General features: G+C 40.5%; 1 protein-coding gene and 1 long non-coding RNA gene across 5 annotated transcripts in view; one reads left to right on the top strand and one right to left on the bottom strand.

Annotated features, from left to right (window-relative positions):
• Positions 1-25890, bottom strand: part of RALB (RAS like proto-oncogene B) — a 53183-nt gene that overhangs the window by 15170 nt on the left and 12123 nt on the right. The window contains exon 1 of one of the 3 annotated variants that reach the window (XM_052792140.1): positions 11868-12058. The exons of 1 other annotated variant lie outside the window; for it this stretch is intronic. The gene's annotated coding sequence lies outside the window, so the exon portion shown is untranslated. Of the gene's footprint in view, positions 1-5236; positions 5256-11867; positions 12059-25890 lie in introns of those variants that run through there. One more of the 3 variants, XM_052792142.1, reaches the window with a different exon arrangement.
• Positions 12251-24948, top strand: LOC128143980 (uncharacterized). 2 transcript variants are annotated; one of them, XR_008235947.1, is made up of 4 exons: positions 12251-12415; positions 13363-13520; positions 16503-16573; positions 22187-24948. It is a non-coding gene; the product is annotated as an uncharacterized LOC128143980 (long non-coding RNA). The 2 variants fall into 2 exon arrangements; XR_008235946.1 differs by lacking the exons at positions 16503-16573; positions 22187-24948 and adding an exon at positions 13688-13970.

The following is a 25890-nucleotide window of genomic DNA, read 5'->3' as shown; positions in this document are numbered from 1 at the left end:
CAGCATTGTAGCAGTTTAAGGTTAAACCGGAACCTAAAGCCAGACCATGATTATTCCCCATCTCCTGCAAGTCTGGGGAAAGGATGAGCACAAGTTGAGGAACAGTTTTAATTCAGGAATTGTATTTCAAATTAATCTGAGTGGAGTGTTAGCTTCCAGAAGAAAGACTGCAGCCTGCATGATGAACTTGTACTGCAGAAGAGTCCCTAAGACTGGCTCATCTGGAGCACACCATAAGCAGTATAAAAACAGTATTTTTAATGTACTTATGTTCAGGAATCCTCCCTGCATGCATGCATGACAAAGCAAGCATTCCACACGAGGACCCAGAAATCACATAAAAATATTCTAACACTATCAATAGCATCAGACATCTAGCCACTGGATGCCAGCCAGTTAAGATTAAGAATCCCTACTAGTGATCCTAAGTCTTCATACCATATCTTACTTTGCATGCAAATGTGTGGAATAGTGAAAAGTCATCTTCAGCTCTCCACTTAGATTAAAATTGTTTACTAAGATCAAGTGATCTGTAGAAGAGTGGACTTACTATAAAAAGATTTCCAGTATTTTTCTGACATATGCAGTTATGTAGATTAAGACCATGAAGAACAGGAGACTCCCAGATGCCTTGCTACTTTAACTGATCATTACCCTAGCAACCTACAAAGTCTAGCACATCATTCTTTGCAACAGGTTATAGCTAGCCTTGGACAACTCCGCCTTTTAAGGCTATCTTCAGATCTGGATCACCAGAATAGTGATCTACTTTAACTATGAAATACCTGCTTATATTCAGCACATCCCCCCCTACCATCCTTGCCAAGCAGAGCCCAACTTTGCTTGTGAGTTTTCAGAGAGATGCATCATTATAGCTCAGAAATCAGGCATTTACTTACTAGAAAAAATTCTTTAATATATGCCCTCTCACAGCATTCAGTAGAGGACCATTCTAGATTATTCTTTACAAATAGACAATATTTTACATGTTAGCAGTATTTTCAAGGTAATAAATCACCTTGCTTAGAATAAGCTTGATGCCCAAGGAAAACTGGAACTAAATCCTATCCAAGTCTGCAGCAAGGCTGCATACTTGAATGCAACCTTCAAAGATTTAGTCACAGTAAGGACTCAGTGAGCATCAGGAGATTAGCAGTTTAAAGCAACCCTTTAAACTAAAGTCATATCTTATGCTGAACTGAAATACAGGCAAATACATACATATCCCTGTTCCTAAGGCACTTAAATATCTGGGATTTTTTATTTTTTTTTTAGAATTCCCTTAGAGTAGAAGGGAAATAACCAAGTAACTTGTTTCTGGTCAGTAGCTAAGTGAAGAAGAGAAAGAACTGCCCTTAAACAGTACTTTTAAGGTACTGCAGCACCCAAAAAAAGAAATCACTTATATCAATGTTTGACTAAATAAGGTTGCAAAGGTCATGACAAAGTTACTCTTATCAGCCAGGTAACAACTGTATCAAGAGATTATCATTGCATGTAGGCACCCCAACACAGTACTGTTCTGCAATACTGCAGCCACACACGGTCCATAAAGCCTCACAAGTCATCTTAATTAGAGCTTGAATATAGACACTAGAATGAAAGCCTTATTTCTGGTACTTCATTTTGGTCTTGGGGCATCTTTACACAGATCTGTAAAAAATGCCCATTTCATTACAACTATTCTATTTTTGTCACAGGCACAGAGTGTTTAGGTAGGCATCTCCATTTCCCAGCCCAATAAAGCAGTGCCTTTTTTTTCCCCTTAGTCTTTATGAATACAAAGACCATTCAACAACAGAGGGAGGAATCATGGAAGGCAGCATTAAAGAGACTATTATAAGAGGAGAGAGTTACACAAAAGCCTTTCCAATTTACTACCAAGCTAAGACTATGCTGTGATATCAAGTTGATTCCTGCTTAAAGAAAACACACAGCTTATCTGAAAATTGAGCCCAGTAAGTGGAAATGCAGCTACCTGGTTATGCAGTAATGCATTTGTACAACTGCAATCTGCTAGTCACCTATGTAAGCGGTTCTTAGAAACTAATGTCAATGACACTAATCCAGGTATGTCTGTACTAAATTCACATATACTGAATGCATACAAAGCATTGCAAACACCTGCAAGAACAGAAGCTAATGGTCTTCTCCACTGCTGTTCCACTTTATCTACTGAACGATACTATTCGCAAGGTCAACTTTTCTAGGATATGATGCATGAAAATAGTCTACAGAGTGCTCTACCCCTACAGTCACGAGGCAAGTCATCTCTACCCAGACTTCCTCATGGAGGAAGGAGATGAACTGGCAGTTTCCCCTACAGGATTCCTTATAGATCCAAATGGTGATCAGAAGAAACAGAGACAACATAATGGTGGGAAAACTGCCAATACTCCAGCATGCATCAACTTTTCTAGGGAGAGTACCATAAAAATCTGTGTTAACAAGTCAACTGTAACATTGCTCAGTTCGTATTCATGCTGCTACAGTGTCAGAAAGTGCAACTCATGACTCTACCAAGGCACAGAGAGACCTAACACTATACTGTGCCTCCGTGCCTTCAGGAGATCATCACTATTTGGAAGCCTGAATTTCTGTCTTGGATGCAGCATCAGCTCCAATGACACTGATGAACACACAAGGAAGAGACAAGAGCAACAAGGCAGAGAGATCTAGAATTATCCCTCCTGATAAGTACCCAAGCAGTTTGGTCCCCACAACACTGCCAGTGAGAACAGTAAGGAATTTGCACAACAGGCATCTTTGAGGATTAAGAGGCTACCACACTTGAGAACCTTTGGAAAACAACTTAAAGCAGTGTCTATAGAATACTCTGCCTTTTAGAGTTGGGTTACTCCATTCACTTTTGCACTCTGAACTAATCAATGTGAAAGTGTCCTTTTAAGTCCACAGAAGCTGTGCAGCAACTGGGGCCATGTTTAGTATGTTTCTTACCTGTTCTGGTCTTCAACTGTAGAAAACAATGTCAAAAGCCTTTGGTGTGCACCTCCGATATTAACAGTATGGTAGAACTGCAGTTTTAATATTATACCTGTCCTTTTAGATTCTAATAGTAGCCTTGCATACTGCTTGCTTCATTGGGTACAACCCACCAGCTCTGCCATGTTATTGTAGCATCCTGTCACACACATATCTGTCCCCATGTCAACAGTGATGAACTAGATAAGCACAAAACACGCTGCTTCCCTTCCCTAACTAGTAGGGTCACTTCACCAGAAGAGGCGGCAGGTACATCAGGCTCACAAACATTACTCACCCCCACAATGGGGGCATGCAACACCACCCTAAAGTGAAGTTTCTCCTGAGAGGTGAGGTACCTCAGGGAAGGTCCCAGTCCATCACAGTCCCCCTAAACTCTAGCACAAAAGGTTTAGTATTTAGAGGTAGTTACAGGTCAATGCAATACAGTTATTAAAATTGCCTCACTGTTTCACAGATAGCACACAGAAGCATCATAGTTATATAGTTTTATGGGGAAAAAAAAAAGAAACCACCATCCTATTTTCCATATTATTCACTGCAGAGCAACTAGCAGATTGTACATACCACCAAGCAGAATATATTCCTTATTTCAACAAGATAGTGTTACCTGAAGTGGCAGTAATAAGACTAGTGCCATTACAGCTAAAAACACTTCTTCTGTAGGGAGATACCTAGCCAGACCTCTCCAAGTATTTTCAGAAAGCCTCCAGGTCTAGTATTAATGCCCAGAAGACACACTGCAGACAGACTACAGAAGAGAAGGATCTACCACACTGCTCTATCCTAGCAAGAACTTGCTAGAAAACCCGGTAGAAGTCTTCTACAAGCACAAAGACTGAGTTAATACCATTAATCAGTATTACTATGCTAAGAGTTTGTCACTATGGTGTAACTGTCTAGCTGCCTAATTACTTAGGGTGAATTATGACACCATTTCTCACACTAGTCAATTAGGCTCATACCAGAAAAATGACACTTGGGCAACTGAGTTGTACAACAGCCTCACTCCCTTGACTTGCAAAGCATATTTCAACTATGCTTCCTCTGAAAGCTCATCCATGCAGAAGCATGCTCATCTGTGACACACAGCATACACCAAGACCACCAAACCACTGCCAAGAGATAAGAACATGCTTCAGATGGTTAATCTAATACTGATTTTTGATCTGATCTCTGGGAGTATAACAAATACAACAGACAAGTCAAATATCTCTGCTTAGGCAATGTCTTAAGTGGCACACGAGTTCAAAACGACCCAAGATTCAAATCCTACAGCAGTACAAGATTACAACATGGTTTCAGTTACTTCAGTGGATAACCTGCAGCTGTATAATCCACAAAGAAGCTGCCACTAACATTGATCTAGCAAATTTTAACAAATACCAATTCAGCCATAAGCATGCTACAGAGTTGCAGGATTTAATTCTTCAGCTCTCACAAAATGTTACCCAGCCAAGTCTCCTCCCCTCATCCTTCCCCAATGCTTGAGCTGTAAGAGCTAGCCCACTGGTCTTGCAAATATGGCACAAGACCCTGCAGACAGACAGGTCACAAGCTGCTACCACTGCTCCCCCAGAAGATGGATCTCACTAGATCATGCTGTCTCCAGTTTCCCCCAGTGAACTGGGATAAATTAGAAGACCAAACACTATTTGGTTTGGCTTGGGTACTACCAGCAGAAGCAACTGTCTTGTATGTCTGCCCATACAATTATATTCCTTGCTCCTAAACAGAAGTTAACATCTCATATTCACATCTCCATTTGGGGAAATGTAAGCCCCTATTGTGCTCGCATTTGATGGAGGTAGGCAAGTAATAAACCCCTGCTCTGAGTTTGCTCTTAACCATGGAGTGTCACCTCCCCAGGGGCACTGGGGAATCATCTCCCTGTAGCCTCTGAAGGTACTTCCACTATTTTAAGCACTTAACTGAAGGGTTCACAGATGTATACCATGAGTCACTAAGCTCCCTCAATCAGGCACACCACAAAAGTGCCAAGCACTGAACCTTTTCCCCATCTTTCAATCAATGCATTTGCATGTTAGAGGCACACACACAATCAAATCCAACAGGTGTTAAAACTCAGATTTATTCTTCAGTAAAAAGTTAGTTAGAACTCCAGTAACATTTATAAACCACAGGCTCAATGATGTAAGGGGAATTAGTACTACACAGCCAACTTAAGAACTCTCAAGTTTTAAAATGACAACTCAAAATGCACATCTCTCACCTAAAAGATAAGGGCTCTCAACCTGCAGGAATTACCTCGGGCAGCATCCTGACCCAAGGGGGAGTCCCCAACTGCAGACCCGCTGCTCCAAGGAGGACTGACTTTCCCAAATTGTCCTCCAGCAGGACCCTGTTTACACCCTTGTCGAATCTGACCTGTGGTCATTTTAATCACCATTGGCCAAAAGGTCACTTCAGTGTACCTGGCACACCTCGATTGGTCAGTTCAATTTTCAACCTGCGGCCTCCAGGGTTGGTTTTTTTTTTTTCCCCCCTCTCCTCCCTGCCTGGAGAAGTTTCATTTCCTGTCAGCGGAGGGGGGTGTGCTGCCACATTGCATCACACAAAGCAGCAATAGTGACATTTAGTACTTCAGATAACTACTAGTTATCCATAATTCAGCTGCTGCATTAAGCCACCTTTAAACAGATTTCTTCACTCCAGTTTCCCCAATCAGGAAAAGTGAATACCATACCAAGGTGTTCTGCACATACAAGCAGCTACCTTTCTACTGGACTAAGAACAGATGTTTTCAATAACAAAAAGGCATGTAGTTTTCTAGTTTACTGTATTCATATACTTTATATCAAAGCCAAAAGCAGTATTTCTATTTTTAAATCAAAACTGGATTATTACACCAGTACAGGGGTCACATGCAATTTCAGTATCCCTACTGTAAGTATAAAGTTAATAAAACTAAAAAGCTGTGGCAAGTTTCCCTTATGGGAGAAGTGTTATCCTTGGTCTCCCTCGAAGAGAATGCTCTGCCTACCACTATAAAAGCATTTACAGCCAAACACATGCTCTTCAACCACAGAGCCTCCAGAGTGCTGTAAAAGGAAGAGTGGCACAGTATAACGCACTTGTTGATAACTCTGGTCTTGGGTGGCAGACTGTTAACTCAGAACCACTTGACTTCAACACAGAGAAATTAGGACACATTTAGTTCAGGACACTTCCCTTTATGACCTAGCAAGTGACAGGTCACATGAAAATACAGAACCAATGCAGAATATAAACTATACCTTTATCCTTCTGTGCTCTTGAGACATTTCCTCCCTCCACAGAGCACATTATCAGAATAAAAAACTACTATTCTGATACACAGCCAGCTTCTCATAGCTCTCATGCCTTTCCTGGGAAATCAGCACAACAGGGTGCTTCTGTACATTAATGCATGCAGCACGGGGAACAAACAGGAGATGCTGGGGGTCTGTGTGTAGCTGCAGGGGTCATAACCTCACTGGGATCACAGACATGAGCTAGGATAGCTCTCACAGTTAAGAGTGATGCAGTAGATGGCTACAGGCTCTTTAGGACAGACAGGCCAGGAAGGCAAAGCAGGAGAGTTGCCCTTCCCGTGAGAAAAGCAGGTATGCATGAACCTCTACCTAGCAACAGATGACGAGCCAGTTTATGGGTCAGGATTAGCAGAGTCAGCAAGAGGGCTGGACTAGACAGTCTCCAGAAGTGTCTTCCAGCCTCAGCAACTCTACGATTCAAGTCTGTGCCCCAGCAATACAGTTGCTACAAATCTTATTTGGCCAGGGGAGTCTTTGGAAGTGGAAGGCCTATTTGACAACTTGCACAAGTAGGACAGCAGACCTAAAAAACTTACAGCAAGTCCTTCATGACTAACACTTAATTAGAAACCTTAACTAATATTTATTTACAAGAGTATAATAGGAGGCACGCTCATCAGATCATAGCTACTATTAGAAGACAGGGACATTGGACATACCTAAGGAGAGGGACATTGGACAAGATCACTGCTTGATCCTGGTTTTACAAACTAAATGAAGATGTACATTATCACCACTGATCAGCCTACTCACGTCTAATAATATTTTTTAATTAGTTTCTTTCCATTATAGCTTCAGAACAGATTAAACCCATAAAGCCTACCTTGATTTTAGTTTGCCTTATAAGGCAAAACTTCAACATAAATTCTCAGTGAGCTTGCAGAATTGTTTAAAAAATTAAATTGCTTCCTAAAACATGTTTTGAAAATGAGAAAGAATGAGAAATAGTACCAGTTAAAAGCACACATTTCTGCCTTTTGAAAGACCATTTCCTTAAATTGCTTGGCTAGCCTATTTCACGATATGGTAGATAAAAGCCGAAGGCTGCCATAAAAGTCAGTCAGTGAGACTTCTTGGTGACTACACTAATGAGAATTCCTTACCTACCCAAAATGGGATCTCACAGTATGCCAAGAACACCAAGTAGCAGAAGAGTACCATCATGGGGAGGAGTTTCTTACTGCAGCAGCAGTTTAAATAGAAAGGCTGTATCAGAGATCACTACATACTTGAGAATTAGTTCATTCTAACCAGGGAACAGCTTCCCCAATTAGCAAAACCACCTCATTTCTGGAAAGCTGAGGCAACTGGCATGCAGCTTGATCTAAAAAACACTTCACTTTTTAAATGTCTGCTTTAGAGTGGTGCCCAAGACAGTGCCCTGCTAAGCAGGGTAGCACTAACCTTACAAACAAACAAACTCCTTTAAAAAAAGCCACTTTAGTTAGTGTTCTGCAACATGGAGTCCAGAGTTCAGGTAGCTCCTACAATTAAACTTTTAAAGTCCTTTGTTGTGTTTTGAGTATTATCCTGTAATGCAGTACTCTCTAATAGTCTTATCTGTAAGGTAGGATTTTTTTTGTTAAACCTGTGATTTAAGCCACTAGCTTGCAAAAAAAACCATTATCAATATTAAATCTAAATCAGAAACATTGTTTAACATGTCCATCTACATGAACAAAACCATGCCCAAAGCTGGGGCTAAGTCTAGGTCTCCAGTACGCTTCTGAAGAATGATCTTTTTCACTATAGTTAAGACACATACAGAGAGTTAGAAACCAGAGAAATCACAGCACCTGGATAACCCCGCATGTTCTCAGCTTCCCAGTTCTACACTTGGACTTCAGGTTAGTTCTGCCACATTCCAAATTCAAGAAGAACATATTAAAAACTCCAGTTTTGTTACACTTCTAGTGGCCTGAAATATTTCATACTGATCACATCAACTGACAGCAACACTAATTCACAAAGTAACAGTTGAGAGGATTAAGGCTTTAACAACTGCTTATAATCCAGGACTGATTTTTTGGTCTTTGACCTGTGATCCTGCAAAGATTCCTAGTCAGGACTGCATTTCCATTAAGACTCATTCCCATAACCAACCATTATTTGCTCCTTTCTCAGCCACTTTGGCAAGTATTAGGAAGGCTATGGGCTCAGGGTCTCATATAAAACAGTTGAAAGTGACTGTTCTAAGCAAGCACTTTGTCACCATAAAGATTCAATTAGCTACTTACACAGCAGCCTAAATAACATTCTCATATTACATGACTTCATGACTCTCATTTTGACAGGTCTTGAAAACCACATTTGCACATCTCAAGCACAAGAGACAAAACAGATCCTCTAATATTACTATTAAAGCAGTATTTGGAAGAACACTAAGAGACAAAGCATGAGTTATATAGAATTATCTTGCTTAAATGACAAGACAACTTGATATTTCTGGGGCAGGCACGGATGAAAGTTGCTTAGTCCCGTTTAATGGGCTAAAAGGAGCTACCAACAAAATTATTGCTCTTTGGCAGCTATCAACAAGTACTTTTTAAATATCTGCTCCATAGCCTCTTATCACAAGGCAGGTATCAACTGTATCATAGAACAAAAGCCACAAAATTATTACCGCTAGGAGAGTGAAACAGCCAAGCCTGTTTCTGACCTTGCCACTCCACACAGTAGCAGGTAACAAGCAATGGAACCTTATCACCACTGCTCAATGGTGGTGCAGAATAGTTACCAGAGACATAGGGGTAGAAGGTGGATGAAGAAAGAAAACCTAAAGAACTGAAGGTTTTTATCAGCAGGATAGTACTTCCAAGTCAAGACAGAAGACAAGTTTGAGAATATAGTTGCTATCCAACCTGGCTGATAATCAGGATCAGCACCTTTTGTAAGTCAATCATGCAAAAGTTACTTGAAGTCAGGCACACAGGGTGTGAAAAGCAGCAAGCACCCACATTCATCTACTTCCGTGGCCTTCCCAGCCACTGCCTTTCACTCAAACCCCCAGAGACCACTACTCCCATCCTGAGTTTTTTGCTCCAGGCACAAGACACCTAGTGACCTTAGGCACTGTTTGTTCATCTTAATACTGCTATGCACTTGCATTCCCATGAGTGCTTACTGCCCATCTGTCATGAGAAACAGGCTCCTTCAGTACCTCTGCTGAGAGGCCACTAATTCAGATGAATTCATTGTGTAATAGAAAGCAAGTCACTTAGTCACATGGAGTTTGAATCTAGTTAATAAGAAATTATCAAGTTAAAGTGCCGGTATCCACTGCATGGAAAGTGAACAGAGTTTACAAAGCAACAGGATAAGAACAAACTATGAACCCGAGTCCCAGATCATGATGTTACAGCTTGTTCTGCTACATCACTTGGCCACTTCTGCTCTGTTCACAGGACACTTCTGTTGCTTGTGAAGCCTGGACCACAACACTTCCCTGAGAAGCAAGCCATTTTTACCAGCATTTGGTCAAATAACATTTGGTGCTTAATTAGTTAAGTTGCAGCTGAAAAAACTTAAAGCCTGAAAGCAGCATTAGATCTCAGGACCTATATATCACCGAGGATTTCAGCATACACATCTGAGTTGTCTAGGCAGTGTCCCATCATTACTGCCTAGATTTGATCAAAATGTCTCAACTGCTCTCCTACCCAGATATCCAGTACCACTGCACTGACAATTAGAGACAAGTTTGAGAGTTTTAAAGGGTGACTTAGAAAAGGTATTGTCTGGTCAAATTAAGCTTTCAGTTAAGAGTTTTTGTAAAGCATTCCAGCTAAATCTTTAAACTAGACGTTCCTCTGCAGCATATACATAACCCCAGTGAAAATAGGTCAGCTTCACTTTTCTCCAGGCATGGAAAACAAAATCAAGTTGGCCTACTCCAAAAGAGGTGTACAACAATTTACTACTAAAAATCTAATATAGGAAACTTATTTACAGGAGTAGTCTGAAAGCTTCTCTATTTCTTAAAATATTTAATACAGGAAGTAAATGCAAAAACTTTTACCATGGTAAATTGGTATCATCTGATCATAAGCAAAAATCTAAGTTCAGTATACAGGGGCCAGAAGTGATTAAAGCTGTAGATAAAACTTTTAACAAGTCTGCTATAACCGAATAAGCTGTAAAGATGCTATTACCAAGTAAGATTGAGCTGTTACATTAAATTCTCTACAATAAAGTTATTTTCAGCCTTCAAGCAAATCACTTGCAAGAACCACAAGACTGGTTCCCAGTTGTTAGTTCCTTCTCTCAGCTTTGATAACTTCAGTTTGGGGCAGGGGGGTGTGGGGACAGTTTAAGGCATCTTAAAAAAAAAAAAAAAAGAGACAGCTTTTCCTGAAAATCATGGCTCTGAAGATGCCCTTGAACAGACAGGCACTTCCCTCCCCCTCACAAGAAAAACAAGGATCTTGGAAACCACAGAAGTAACGTTTGGACAGTTCAACAAACAAAAAGCTACCCAAACTGCAGACTTGAGCTCTGAAAAAGGTAAGGCTGGTCCTAGTGCAGGTACAGTCTCCCTGCTCCCTTTCCCCCATAAAAACACCCAGGGTAGTCAAGACTAAGTCTCCTGTTCTAGGATCTGAATTGATTCAACAGGACTCCAGCAGAAAGACCGAGTTAGGCCTTCAGCAGCTGTTCAGGAAGCATGACTGGGCTGCTCTGTCTCACCACCTCTCTCCCTGCCCTTTTCCAGGTAAGGTCACACTCGGACACCACCCTTCTCCTCCTACAAGATATACACCAGTTAGGCTGTAGGGAGAATTTATAAAGAGCAGCACATACAGAGCCCGGCCAGATAATACAAGATCCCTCAGAAACTCCTGGATCAGCTGAGACCAATAGCACCTCAACCCCTCCGTTTAGCTCGCAGAGATGAAACGTTATCACTTATCCCAGGGCAGCCACGGGAAGGCAGAGAAGCCTGCACAGAAGGAATTCACCAGAGAAACTAAGACTCAAGGCCAGCTTCTCCTCGCCCTTCCCCTCCCCCGAGCCCCACTTGTAAATACAAGCCGCAGCAACCACCCAGCTCCGCTAACTCCACCTCAGCCCCAACGCCACTGGGACGCAGCAGAAGTAGCCAGACCCACGAGAGAGGGGCTGCAGCGGAGCCTCATCTCCCATTCCGGCTCCCACGCAGGCCCGAGGGACACAGGCTACACGCGAGGCACCGCTTCGCCCACATCCCCAAAGCTTCCCCACGGCCGAGGAACCGCGTCCCGGGGCAGGGGAAGCCGCCGGGCTCTCCTCACCCCACACACCGGGGAGGAAGGAGGCTGCCTCGCTCCCCCGGCTGACACCTCCCCTCCCTCTCCACAGGACGAGGGGGAACGGGAAGGAGGGGGCTCAGCCACATTCTCCGGCCAGCGGGCCCAGGCCCGCTCAGGCCGCGGCCACGACCCGGCGGCTCCCGCCTGCCCTCACCCTCACGGAGGGAGCGGGGCCAGGACAGCCGAGTTCCCCACAACCCGGGGCGGGGGACAACGGGGGGACCCAAGGTGGCTCCGAGGCATGTCCGTCCGTCCCTCTCACCTGGGGGCTAAGACCCGGCGGCTCCGCGCTGCGGCTCCAGCCCGGCGCCCGGCTCCGCTTTAACCGCCGCCGCCGCCACCGCCCCCCGCGCTCTCATTGGGGTGCCGCCGCCCGCGCGCCCCCGCCGCACACTTCCGCCCTCGTCGGCGCCGCTCCCGCCGGGCCCGGCTCCCCGCGAGCGCGCGCCCGCCCGCCCCGCCACCGCCTCCTCCTCCGCCCGCCCGCCCGGCCGTCACGTGGCGCTCTCGGGCCAATCGGCTTGGGAGGCGGGAGCGGGGGGTGGGGCCGTGAGTGGTGGCGGTGGCGGTCGGCGCTGAGGCGAGAGGGAGCGGGAGCGTGGGTCTGCGGGGGCTGTGGCGGCTGTGGCCCACGGTGGGGGCACGTCCCGGGCACAGCGGTTGTCGGCGGACCGTGTGGAGGTGTTTTCGGGCTGCTGAGAGGGATCCGGTCGTGCTACGGGAGCAGCCAAAGAGCGGCGGGAAAGGGCTGCCCACCCCAGTGCTGCTTCTGTGTGTGAGGGGAAGGGCCCTGTGGGGAGCTGCTGTAAGGTTGGTTGCCCCTCAGAGTCCTGTAGGGAGCCCCGCTGGGAGGCTGAGCCCATAAACCCTACAGGCTCTGTTTTGACCCAAAGAAAGTCAGGAAGGGCTCCGTCTTAAATACGTCACATATTTTAGTGCAAATTCTACTGATGGATGCAGAAATCATTAATTCTGAGATCAGAAGGCAAAGGAATGGAACTGTCCCTGGTTCTCCTCGTTAAGTGTTGAGGGTGCTGTTCTATTTTATTAAATCATTGTGCTGCAATGCTGTCGTGTGTGTGCAGCACAGAGCAGTTTTAACTGCTCAGGGAAAAAAATGGCTATTGCTATTTTTACTGCAATTCTTTCTTCAAATCTTTATCAGTCCCCAGATCCAAATTCTCTCTGGCCAATTCTAATGTTACTAATCGCACAGTCAGGCATAGGTGTCTTGCCAGTTACCAAAGAAAACATACCTTTTCTCTCTGCTTTAATTTGGTTAATTTTTCTGGATTTAAGTGTTGACCTATTTAAATTACACACACTGAAGTTAGAGTGAATATGTTGGGTAAAATCCTTCCTTCTAGAAAAACAGTGCTTTGCATGATAACACCCACTTTGGAAAACCATAGAAGTCATTATTACCACTGATCTCTGGAGATTCAGACCCTCTGGGACAGAAGTAATAGGTTAAGTAGCTGTGTTAACTCCTGCTTTCACATTGAGCCTCTTTGTAGCCTCTCACAGAAGAGAAAGGGAAAGAATTAATTACCTTCTACCTCTATCCATTGACGGCTGGGTGAAATTGTATTTTGAAGTTGGGAGAGCATAAAAAAGGCCTGTCACTTAAAATAAATGGGAAAAAGAAAAAAAAGCAATCCAGCTTCATAAAAGTGACAGGTGAAACAATAGCCTATTGCCAAAACAAAATTAGGAGGAGGACTTCAAAAGAGATTTACTATAATCTGTAATTTCAGGGTTGGCAAAAAATGCCAGGAATTGGAAAAAAGAAGTTACAGAGGCAGAAAAAAGTGGGTGTGTAGCTCTGAGAAACAGCTGAGTACTTCAGGACAGCATAAAAAGGAAATATCTTCTGAATTTCTCACATCTTGAAGGAAACCAAGTTTTCTACATTGTAAGTAAACAGGATTGACATCATCCTTGCCTCATCATCAGTTTCTCCTCCTAACTCAAGCAACTGCAAAACAGTTAATGCCTTAGGTGGAAAAGTGACTTTCTCTTTTTGGATTTGTTTATTAGGAAAGGTCCTGATTGCAGTAATTCTTCCTCTCTGCGTTATAGATTGTATCGGATCAAGAATCGCATCAATATTCATCCTGCATTAGAACCTGGCAGACTGAGAGCTATTTACTGTTTGATGCCATCCGTGCAGAGAAGGAATAATCAGAGAAAGAAATATTGCCAAATGTGAAGGAATGTTGTTTTATAGCTAACACTCAAATTACCCCAATCTTGGTATTTCTAGGACTGTGCATGAATTGTTTTTAAGACAGATCTTGTGTATTTGTATATAGTCCTAAAAAAACCTCCAAAACCAAACAAGTAAACATTAATTAGAACTGTTTCCTGTTTATTCTGTAACTACATGTCTCCATGGCCATCTTTTATGTTGTGCCGGCAATGTGGTGGGACCAGTTGCTCTGATGTGACTATTCACAGAAGGGAAGTATTTTCAGTAAATCACATCTATGAGTTGAAACTACCAAGAACCTGGGAAGCTGGGTCTTTTCAAACAGAACACAATTATCAGTCTGCTGCCCATACCAGCGTGCTGACAATTCCCCTTCCCCCTTGCAAAAAAGAGGGTTGAGAAATTAACCACACCTATCCTGCTTCTGCAAACTGTTTAGGGGAAACTGACTTCTTTGTAGTAATCCAGTCATGACAACGAACATTTGTCTGATGCCGCATTTTGAATTATTATGCATGTTGCCTGGTATAATCTCCATGGTTACAGATATATTTCTGCTTCAGTTCTTTAGGAAGAAAAATTCTATAGAACAATTTAGGGGAGAAAATTCCTTTTCATTGTCATTTATATTGCATTTATTTTATTCTAAGTGCTTTGCAGACAATAAACATTCACTTTCTAAACAAGTAAGATTTCAGTAGAGATGGAAAAAATTATCTCCAGCTGTTGCTTTATCATGCCATAATGTTTTAAACTGCAAATTCTTAGAGATAGGGGCAGTATTTTTGATGCATTTAGTTTCTAGCCCACTAAGAGTGTAACAGGGCACTGTGTGTCACTGCCAGAGTCAGGAACAACAGTAAGTGTGGTAGGATGACTGAGCCGCAAATATTTTTTTCTTTGCAAAGATTAGGACTCATACTTCCCTTCTGAGCAGTTCTATTTTGTAAGTAGAGATGTATTCTAGAAAGATGGTTAGCTGAAATAAGAGTTAGCTGAAATTAGTTCTAGAAACTAGTGAGGGGAAAGATGTAAAACCCAGATATAGAGCTCTATTAAATTTTTAATTTTTTTTCCTTTTTTTTATTTATTGTGGAAGTAATTGACAATCAAGGAGATGTATATAAGGAATTAAATGGAAAAGATGGTGGTAGACGCATTCCTAGTAAGACGGGTAGTAGATCATCAAACCTAGCTCAAGTGCTGCAGGGAAGAGGGGAGCTGTGTGAACTTTGTGGAATCTATTGATCCAATTCCTTGGATTACCACATCTATCACTGCTGAGGGGAGAGAGGCTAACACTGTTATCTCCCTCTTCTTTCTGATAAATTCATGCTAGATGGGACTGGCAGTTGCCTTGGCCTCCATGTTTGTCGCTTATACCAATACAGTGTTTGTGTAAAACCACCATCTGTGTAGCCAGTTTCCTTTTAGACAGTGTTTTATAGCATCTCTGGCCTATTTTTTTTCACACAAATGACTACAGGAGGGACAAGGTAAGGAGCCAGTTCAGGAAAAAATTATTTGAGGAACTATAAGGTTTAGCAGGCTGCAAATGGTGGACAGAAGGAATTCCCCATTCCTGCAGGGAGCATGTAATAGTAGTCTCAGGGGTCAAAAGAAAGGTATATGAACTAATGAGAAACTTAGAGGGAGGATCTTGAATTGCAAGGGAATCGGTGCTACCTAGGAAGTCAGTCTTTGCAGATTTAGTGATGTCATTTGCAATCTCTGGCAATAACAGAAATAAGAGGCAGATTCTCTTCTCTGCTGATACCTGAATGCTGACAAGGGACAGCTGCAGGACAGGTACCTGATTCACAACTTTTACCCCAGCCTCAGTTTACAAGAGACTGAGACAGGAACTGTTGCCAGTAATAACTACAAAGAAATCAGGGGTCAGTGGAGGAAGAAGTGGTCCTGCCACATCTCCAGCACTGAGGCTGAGTCAGCAACATAAGAACAGGTTAAAGCAGCAGGGAGGTTTTGTCCCTCTCTGAAGAAGTTCTTAAGTTACACATGGCCAGTCCCTTGTAGCACCTGTGCAGCAATGGTTCAGTGAAGGTAACCAGACCTGTAAATTTTTATTAATTTATTCAGTCCAAAGCCACTGTATTTTTTTATCCTACTTTTTAAACCATTTTTCAATCAAAATGAATGCTAGTGTAAAACTGGGGAGAACAGAAGAAAGCTAGTTGGGGAAAACAAAAAAACCTATTGGATTATCTAGAATGCTGTGATGTCCTTTTTGTTCTCAAAATACAACATTTTTGCATGTGCAGAGCTCAGCTGTCAGAGTTAATCTAGGCTCAGACAATTTATCAGAAGAGGCACATGTACACAGTGTGCACTCAAATGGAGTTTGTTCTAAAATAATTTAGTGAAAGGTGATTTTCTCTTTGGGTGTGGATAGTCTAACAAGAACTGCATTATACAGATTATTTGTATACTTAAGAGAATGATGCTGACCTTGCCATGATTTATGAATTTCAGCGTTCAGAAACCACAAAGCAGAAAACTAAAATATATCAGAAACAAACAATAGTAAATGAAGTATGACTGTGGTTTTGGCCTTGTAGGACTTCATGGTATTTTGACTACATCATGCACTTTGTTATTGTTACAAACTGCAGGAAGTCGCCACACTAAAATAAAGTTCACTATCAAATCACCTTTCCATTTCAGATACAGCTGGGATTTGTTGGGATCATATCACAAGGTCATTTTTAAGGAGATTCTCACTGACATTTTTTGAGGTAAGGATTTCACATTCCAGTTTTACAAGTGTTACGCTTCTTCTGATCACCATGATTATCAACAGCATGACAGATTTAGGGCCTGATCTTGGAGCCTTTACAGAAGGAGCTAAGTTTATTGTAAATATCTTGATAGCCAAGAATCAAAAGAAAATAAAAAATCTACAGAGAGTCATAACAGGTCAGGTTGTCTTATTCCATGGCCCAAAGGCAAAATCAGTTATACATATATAATTTTTGGCATGTAATTTTTTTAATGCAGTTAAGATTGCGGTATCATCATAACAGTTTATTTAAAACATTGGATTACTTTATCATAAGAAAAAAATCAACAACATTTACCTTAAATGTCACTTACTGCAGTTTAAGCATATTAATTAGTTGCATGCTGGACATAGCAATCAGATTTTTTTTTTCCTTTTTGCATCAATCTGCTAAATATTCAAAAATCATTATTTTTTCACTCCTCAGAATTCTTTTCTTCCTTCAGATAACACCTGTTTTTTCAGCTGTTTTTTACAGGTCACGTTTCCTAATTGCCAGTCAGTCCCTTTTCTTCTTTGGACTCCCTTCAGCTGGCCCATGGTTCCTGAGGTGCACTGCTGAAACACATACATTAACTAAGGCTTTACCAGCCATATGTAGGGTAGAAGGTGTACTTTAGGGTCTTACAGATAAAGTTGAATGTGATTATCATTATCACACCAAAGCCAGTTGTGTAAAAACTGGAATTATTCCAGAAATAAATAAGGCAGGGGATTTTTCCAGAACAATAAGGCAGCTAACATTATTGAGAATTTAGCTCACTGAGTTCAACAGTGCTACCTTGTTGAATAGCTGCTGTTGGAGAGTGATTTGAGGATGCTTGAAAAAAATTCATGCTAACAGATCTTGTGTCCCTTATTTTTTTAACCAAATTTTCCAGATTCAATTATTGACAAATATATTAAATTAATAATGAAAATTTCTGGCTTTGATAGCAACCAGCATTCTGGCAGTGTGGGAGCAATACTTCAGAAAGAAGAAGATCTGTCAATTAAAATAACATAATTTTTAAGTACCTACTTCTGTCTACAATCTCTAATTAAGTTGATGTAACTTAGAACGAGGTTAAAATGTCCTTCTGCAAATTAAATCAGAGCATTTTTTTATGCAAACATATTCTTACACCACAAAAGCCCTTCATATTTAGTCTGCTATCTTCATTGTTATTAATGCAGTTTTCTCTTTTCCGTGTTTAATCACAACATCTACTGCAAACATTTGAGAGCTTTTATGCCCCTTTACCGTTTAAGTGGCAATAGAAATTTTTTTTTTTTTCAAGCACCTCACAATTCATAAAAGGGATTTTGGGACCTGAATTTTGTAATAAAGTTAGTTATTGTTATGATAGTATTTTACCTATTCATCAATGGCACACCTTCTAGAATTAACTCTGATATGACTCAGTGGCTAAAAAAATCAGACTTTTCTTGCACCTACAACATAACTTTGCATTATCATGCTGGCAAATGTCAAATTAAAGAAGGTCTGAATGTGAACTTGAATGGAAACTCTCTTCTGGAAATCCAAGTTCTATATGAAGTGGTTTGGATGGTGAAACAAATGGCTACAAATTTTGTCTACCAAAATTCCTCTTCAGCTGCACTTTGCTACAGATTCTTTACTCCCTAAACTTACACAGTATAACACTTCATTGTTCATTAGTTGCTGTATTTCAACCCAGAGGTGAAAGCCTCAAAAAAGTGGGTAAAGTGGGTATTGTAGGAAACCGGTAGGAACTTGTTCCACCAGTGAAGTTTATGAGGAAGTTTGTGTGTCTATGCATATGCTAATGTAAGTATCATATTGTTATGACATTACCTTATTCTCAATTATAGAGCTTGTTAAGAATATAATACAGTCATGTGATAATATTGCTGCATTTGAGAAAATTTTCAGTATTGAGCTGAATGTTCACATGTTAGTTTACACAGCATTCTTTAGAAAAGACATATTACTTGTGGTTGATAACCTAATACAGTCTACAAACAGCCTCTCCTTTTTTTTTCATGTTAAATCAATACGAGTACAATATGCTTTACATTAGGGGATTAAGGAAAGTAATTTCAAAATAAGCATGCATTGTATCCCATAACATTCTGGCTTCTGTATTGTCTTTTATCTTTTCAGTGAACAGTAACACATACTCTAGGATCTGTCGAGAGTCAGAGATTAACTTTTTAGAAAAGACTATTTGCTAGAAGCTAATTATGTCAGTAGTAGCAATTTACTGTTCAAGATGTTAATAGGTTAATTAATATTCAAACTTAATAAATAAATTGTAAATCAAAAATAAATATCTTTTTATCTTCTGATGCAATTTACATTAAGCCTCCTATTCCTTTGAAAAAGCTTGGGAGGAGCTGTACTAGTTTGTGGGTCCTCAGTCTGCAAAAGTAATGTACCTTGGCCAAAGTATAAGTTTGAGACTCTATCAGACACTGCAAGCCCACAGCCCAAGCTTCTCCTCAATTCCCAAATTTTGTTATTTCATTATAAGTTATTTCTGGAAAACCATAAAAATAAAACAGAAGCAACACATTAAAATAAAAATTGAAATAATTACCAAGACCCAGGAAGTTCTGAGTTGAGACTTCTGATACTGTGGGTAATGCGAGCAAGCAAAGGTGCAATATAAGGAGAAAAGAACCTTTGAGTAGATAGATATATATACATATATATGTGTGTACATACATATTTTTAATTTAAAAATTGAAGCCATTGTGATTAGGCACAGCTAAAATAATGTTGAAGGGTCAGAAATGCTGCTTTTTCCAAAATTTCATTGGAGCTACACTGATTTACAGCACAAGAGAACTGCATTATGTACTCACAAGCAAATCCACCCACCCTTCTACCTAAACTAATCTTCTCAAAATAAATAACTGAAATCCTAAATTCATCTGATATTTGCAGCCTAAAAGAGATTGTTTGCTGAAAAGCAGTGAACATTTGCTTTAATTTGGTCTTGTCTTCTCCCTTTCATTTCAGGGGCATGTTTTAAGACCTTACAAGCTGTGTTATAGATTTTCTGCCCTAGAGCAGAATGGCCAAAGATTGGCTTTTCTGGACATTTTTTGATCAACTACAGCTTATTGAACAGTGTTACATGTTGGCTTTCTCAAGTCTTGTTTCCTTAGTTTGACATTATCACAGATGAGAGCAGAATCTGTGTATATCATATACTGCAAATCTGTGCCTGTACTACTGCTGGATCATGTTTGTTTGCAATGCAAATGCTGAACAAATTAATTTAAGAAGTTGCATCTAATCAGAATGAAAAAATAAAGTTTACAGTAAGTAAGAAACAAGCCCAAGCTGTGTTTGTATCTTCTAAGAGTCCTTGGGAACTATGATTGCCCTTAATCATACAAACCACCTTTGTGTAACTTTGAGATCTTTAGTAAGAAGCTTTACACTGCCTTTCAGAGAACAATAAATCAAACTTCGACTTTTCAGAATTGCTCCTCTGCATTCAGGCATGAATTTCATCCTCAAGCTGGACTTCTTGAAGGGCAACAACAGACCTTTAGCTTCATTTTTTTCTGATCAGACTTTCAGTAGCAGAAAATGAATTGGTTTGATCTGGCTCACATAACTATATTTATTCCCCTTATAACCTTTGTCCTTTTTTAAGGCTTTCCTTTTTCTATGCAATAGTTATCTAACATTTTAAATGGAATTACAACTAGGTCATAAGACATACAAGGCCTGCTTTTCCCCTACCTTTTTTCTTCCATACTGATTCCTGTCTGTGAAAACATCTGCAAAATGCTAAATGGCAATTGATACAGATTTAAATCACTACAGAAATGGTCACATAATGGAGAAGGTGGCCCATAATACTATCTTTCCATTCTCTGGAAGCAGTGCAGAATGCATCAAAATTAACATGGAATCTTTCAAAACAGAAAATGTAGAATTAGCCCAGAAATTAGTGGTCTAATTCTAAGCAGCACCCTCTGAGACACTGCTGTCTCTGAGCACTTGATTTTATGGCAATTTTTTTCATGCTGCTTTCAGTGTCACTTGATTATTTGGTCTTTGCTCTTAGCTTTGGACAGTAACAATTACATTATTGGGATTAGAGAAGGGATGAAAACTGGTTAGTTAGGGAGACTGTTCTGAAAACTTTTAGTGCCAGTTGAGAAACCATAAGTTGCCATAAGTGAGCTGTTTGGTGGCGCATGCCAAATTAACTGTTGGTCTCAGGACAGTTTGTATAGTGTAAAAATCAACTTCATATTGAAACATTGTGATCACTATTATTTCAGTTGAACAGAAAAAGGAAGTAAACTCTCTTCAAGAACTGGTTTCTGCAGATAATGAGTGGTATCTGCATATACACAGTGTAAGGGAAAAAATCATGTTTTTCCCTTCTGCAGATCAGTAGAAGACTTCAGTCTGCAAACCTGAAGCTTAAACTCATATGTGGGTCACTGTAAGTTAATTGATAGATTAAAAACTGGCATTGGTCATTTATACTGTCCCATAAGCATGCCTGGTTCATAGAAATAGATCGACAATGCTAAGCAGATAATGTAAGCCTGCCCATGGAAGCTAGAACTGTAAAGGCACAGATGCCACCAGTGTAGTCAATATAAATTGTGACAACTTTATGAGAGCAGGGACTGTTCAGTGTGTGCTGTAACTGTTAGATAAGATAGATCACTCTTGCTTGTACTGTCTCTGGTTTTAGAGAATAGTATTCCATGCAAAATGGATCAGCTTCAAAAAGGAGTAAATACACCCCTTGCCTAGCATAGGATAGCCTTTGGCTTGCTATTTGGGGCATTTTCCTACTAGATATGGGCTCAAATCACCTCAGAAGAGGAGGAAGTTGATGTCTGGTTTACTACATGCTAGATAGATTCTGTATCCCCTGAGACCTTCCATACAAAAGATGAATGTTCTTCCTGTGATCTGAAATAAAAGACTGCTACTCTCTCCTTCCTCCCTCTTTCAAACTGTGGAGAAGGGCAGGATTTACAAGATACCCTCTTCCTAAGTAATTTCTTATCAGGTTCCCACTGAACTTGTTGGCTTGCATAGATTACATTCAGAGACAGTATCAGAGTGTTACTGAATCTTACTGTAACAGCTTAAGATGCTGCTTTACCCAAAGGCTGCCCAGTCCTTTTGCCAAAGGTCTTAAGAGAGTGGTAGATGATAATGTTTGTGATCTTAGTTCTTCCATTTAACAGTTATAATTAATTTAGGATGCAAGCCACTTAGGACAGCTAAGAGACAGGTATATAGCTGGGAACGGGCAAAGTAAATGGAAGATCCAAAATGTTTAACCATTTATCTTGACAAATGTTTTAACCCAACAAGTTATTTCCTTGTAAATTTAGAAAAGATCTTTATATCGAGCAAGCCTGAGGTATTATTATAGTCTTGTGGCAGTTGCCACTTCCTTCAAAGTAAGGGCAGTGCTTCATGCTCTTTGGAAAGCAAAAATGCTATGGATTTGGCCATTGTGGCTGAAGATATCCATTATGTCAAATGCAAAATGCAATAGTCGTGTCACATCCACGCTAGATTCAGCTTCATGTAGTTCTGCCTTTTCAGTTTCTTTTCACAGAACCTAAGCGATGTGACCACCTGCTGAATCTCTCTTTTGGTTAGCATGTAAAGAATGCTTTGTTTGGATCAGCTGGGCTTCTTTGACTTCTCAGCACTGAAGACTCAGTAACAGTTTCCTTGTGGCTTTTCTTAAATCTTTCCAAGGGTTTTCTGGGGATAATTTGGGAACCTTTCAATTCAGGAAAAGATGGTAAAATTCAGTTCCTTTTCCACTTAGCTGATTTGTACTTTCTTACTTTGTTGTATGATACTAACAGAGATAGGTCTAAGCTGCCATTTCTAAATACAGTCTGAATCACGGCAGAAAGAGTTGCAGTGCTACTCTGCCTGTAGAGTTCAAATTTCCGTAAACTTTGGGGCTTGTCTTTAATAATTGGCTAATGATGAGCTCATCTTTACAATTCTTTCTATAATTCCTTGCCCAGAGAGAGCTGTGATTCTTAGAAAAATTTTCAGTACACTAAGTCTTAGCTAGCTTTTCTGTCATAAAGGTTCTATGTATCTTCATGGAAGTTTTGTTTCTTAGTTCTTGTCATGCAGTTAAAAAGTAGAAGCAGGGAAAGACTACAGCATGAAAGAAATTCAAAACCTCTGATGGGGCAGTATTTTGCAAATAGAAGTAAAAGGTTCATCTAGGATTCTTACCTGTGTTAGAAGAATTGATTATCTGCATTAAATGATAGGAATCATTGTAATATGATTCCAGAGGGCCTTGAGAGACCTCAGATACATGAGTTTATTCTAGTTAAAAGAAAATGAGATCTATTCAACAGCTGTGGGAAACACACTGTCTCATCCCCAGAATTTTCCGGCTTGGTTTAAAGCTGTCCTCATGGGGTGACTCCACACACAAGTTCATTCTGCCTTGTAGTTTAACTGTTGGCTTTTGACATAGGTGTTGCATGACACAGGTGAACTACCTGATAATTATCAGGTCTTGCGTCTCAGAAATAGGTATAAATCAAAAGTAATCTTTCCTGTCAGTTCCTAAAAGCCACAAGTATAAAAAGTAGGTGTGATTGCCATGCTTTGTCCTTTGCTGCTGCACCTACAGCATCAATTTCACCAGCAACTTTCATCTCCTCCCTTTTAAAAGCTTATGATAAAAGGGCTGCTCCCCTTACCATGTTAGTTGTAATATATCTGCAGCTGTTGTAAAGCAAGATACTGCATGATTTTATAGATCTCAAGGTCACAAATCAGCAATGACAAAGGCTGTGGAATTTATTTCTTAAAAAAGATGGTTTCTATATCCCTCAAGCTAAATATATGTTCCTTTTGCCTGTGGAAAAAATAAGGCTTTTTATACTTTTCTGGCCAGGTAATGGAGTACCATGCTCCCCTATCCCTGTTAGAGACTCCATTCAGTAGAAAACTGTAATTAACAGGAAGACCAGCTTGTAAAGCTGACCAATAAAAGGTCTATCAGCTTTTTTTGATACACTTTCCTATTTCATCTAGCAAATTTCCAACAACCAAGCTTTCTCTGTCACAGGTTTGGATTGTGGGGAGACTCTTGAGTGGCTGCTAGAAGAGGTATGAAAACATGCTAGTCCAGATAGGAAGTGCTGACCAGCTCACAGAGCTATGATACATTAGATGGCACCACACTTGTGGCTACTCCTGGTGTTATTTTAGATCCACACCACGAAGCTACTTGCTATTTGTATTTTGGTTCATGTGCACTGTTAGCTCCCCAAGAAGCATGCCTTGTGTTCCAGCATGAGAATTTGAGTCAATTTTTAATCTTATTGACCAATATTAATTCTAGCTCCATTTTTGTTAGATTCCAAACTTTAGATTATTCGTCAGTAGACTGTCAATAGCTTGTTGCTCCAAGACATAACTCATTTGTACTCTCAGTTCACCAAAGCAGCCTTTTTCAGCATGCCAGAGACATGGCTCCAGTTAGTTAGGCAGCTAGAGCTTTCAGTCAAATCCTAGTTTTTGAGCTTAAGCTTTTTCTCATAAGCCCCTGATGATTTCCAAATCGACCAAACTAGTTTGCTGGCAACCTTATTTTAGTTATATAAAAAGTGTTTTAGTTCCACTTCTTACTCTGTTCCATGTACAAACATTTCATTCTAATTCTGCCAAAACTTTGCCACTCTTGTTCTAGTTCCTGTTAAAAAAAATGCATAGCTTCCTGGTCTGCATCCTGTTAGTGCTGACACAGGCTCCTAATATCCAGTATAGATTCATCCCCCCAAGGACAGGAAATGTTCTGCTTTGCTGATTCAAATCTGACCAGAAATAATGTGGACTAAGAACGTTTCAAGAGAGCAAGTTTAGCTAAGAACAGGAGAGTTAAGAATGTAACAGTCGCAGTTATAAACACAAAGGGGAGAAATATCAGAACTTGCTTGAAAGTCCTTGATAAATGGTAACAGTAAGAGTAATGAAAAGTAGCCTGAGAATTTAGCCTAACATCAGCATTCTTCTTTGTATGTTTTTCCTTTCTAAGGTTTTGGGGGTTTTTTTGTTTGTTTGTTGTTTTTTTAATGTATTCCGGTCTGTACGACTTGTTATTTACATTGGTTTGAGCATATACCAATTTCAATTGATATTATTTAACAAAGGTTTTACAAGTGTTTTTGCAATTTAATGTTACTGATAATAACTTGTGTGTGGAGTCGCTCCATGAGGATGACAGCTTTAAATCTGTCATTTAAGCTGCCATTTGTGTCAATTTGTCTAAATGCTGTAAGAAAGACAACCAAATCCTCTAATAAACAGTTAAAACAATAGACTATGCGGTTAACAGTGGTTGGTTCTTGAAAATATTATTAGAAAAACTGCCTGTGGAACTGGCAACTTCTAGACAAGAAGCGAAGGACTACTAGGGCACAAGAGACTGAACTCTGATATCCCTTTCCAGGTCAGAATCGAATTGCCTTGGCTTAGGGGATATAGCAGTTCTGTGTACACAGACAGACCATTGTTTTTCAAACTCTGCTATTTAGTCACACTAAATATATTTGAAATTCACAAATTAACAAAGAGTATGCAGTAGTTGTGCAGCTGAAAGGATGAAAGTTCTCAGCTGAGGATTTTAATGGGACATGGCACAAATATATAAGTCAAGGCATAGCATAAAAAGGTGAAAACTGACCAAGTGTGCTTGATAAAGGGAGACAAAACAAAAACAGGTAAGTCCTCAGGTTCTTAATTTTACAGCTCCCTTGAGCAAATTAGGAAGTCACAGTATAGGAGAGTGAAGTTCAACGGGCGCTTTGCACACTCATGTACAAAATCATGGCTTCTCTTTCCTAACCAAATCTGAATATCCTTGTTCTTAAACAAGGATGGGTAAGGGATTTTCTGTGTTAACAGGGACTCTCTAGCTGATTTAGCATGACTAGACAGGATGCTCTCCTTCCTCTGAGCTTGCTAATAAGTATCAGGAAGTATTGCCTTCCTTCCCGTCTCCCAGCTTGCTGCCTCTACAACACCCCCTGCCTTTATTGGCAGGGCTTCCTTGCCAGATTCCAGCACAGATATGCACACACTGCTAAAAAAAAGGGGGTCCAGCCATTTATGATGGATGTAATAATCTTATTTCTTTCTTCTCAGCTGTGGTATATAATACATAAATAACTGCCATGTTTTACCTAGTGGTGACTGTATTTTGGTTGTGAAGGACTGATCTATAATTAACTTTGTTACGATAATTATTATAGCAACATAAT

This window comes from Harpia harpyja, chromosome 7, assembly GCF_026419915.1.
Source record: "Harpia harpyja isolate bHarHar1 chromosome 7, bHarHar1 primary haplotype, whole genome shotgun sequence".
Lineage (NCBI taxonomy): Eukaryota > Metazoa > Chordata > Aves > Accipitriformes > Accipitridae > Harpia > Harpia harpyja.
The sequence above is the reverse complement of the archived record's forward strand: the minus strand, read 5'-3'. Positions and strand labels throughout refer to the sequence as shown.